Raw genomic sequence first — 868 nt, 5'->3', positions numbered from 1 at the left:
TTTACTTAGACACAGCCCTGCAAGCACATTATTTTTTATGGTAGAATGTTGTTGATTTTTGTAGTTATCACACCTATTTTATGCCTTTGTTGAATTACAGTGCGTAGCTTGGATTTTTAGTACAAGCGTACCTTGAATGTCACAGAAATTCTCATTAGTCTGTTTAGTCTTAACGCCACCAGTCCTTTCGTTTGATGAGTTGCCTTTGAACCATAATCCCTGCACTGTGACTATTTAGCTCTTGCTTCATTCTTGGAGAGTGTGAAACCCCAAGGGTTAGTTGTGCTGTTCTGGAATTTATTTTGTTCATTCATCTTCCCTTGTGTAGGCTAGTGAACTTTTATTCCTCACTCCTTCCTCATTTGTTTTCATCTTATTTATTAGTTGGCCTACATGTGGACTGGAGCAAATGCCTTGTTTGTTTTCGTACTCCTACTGTAAGTGAGTCTGATTGCTTTACTAATTGCATAAACCTTGTGGCAAATTTGTTCTAGCTAACTCTCTGCTGCCAAATTTGGTCATATGCTACGATACAGGCCCATAATAAATGGAAGGAACATGTCTTTGTCTTGCTTGCTTGCTTTCTCTGTTTCTCACTATTTCAGTGTCTTATGTCATTTTGATCACATACAAACAGTACACTGAGGGACAAAGGGGGGGGGGGGGGCATGGTAAAGCTCAACAAATAACTCATGTAATAAGTGCAATTCATTGCCTCTATTTTATAGATAATTAATCATCTGGTTTTGCTCTCAGATTGAGATGGCACTGTAAAAGATGGATAACATCCACTATAGAGATCAAATTCACCAACAACTGATAACCTACTCACACTGTTGTCATCAATATGGCCTGTCAAAGAAATGTA

The sequence above is a fragment of the Electrona antarctica genome (genome assembly GCF_951216825.1).
Source record: "Electrona antarctica genome assembly, chromosome: 12".
NCBI lineage: Eukaryota > Metazoa > Chordata > Actinopteri > Myctophiformes > Myctophidae > Electrona > Electrona antarctica.
This window is presented reverse-complemented; position numbering follows the sequence as displayed.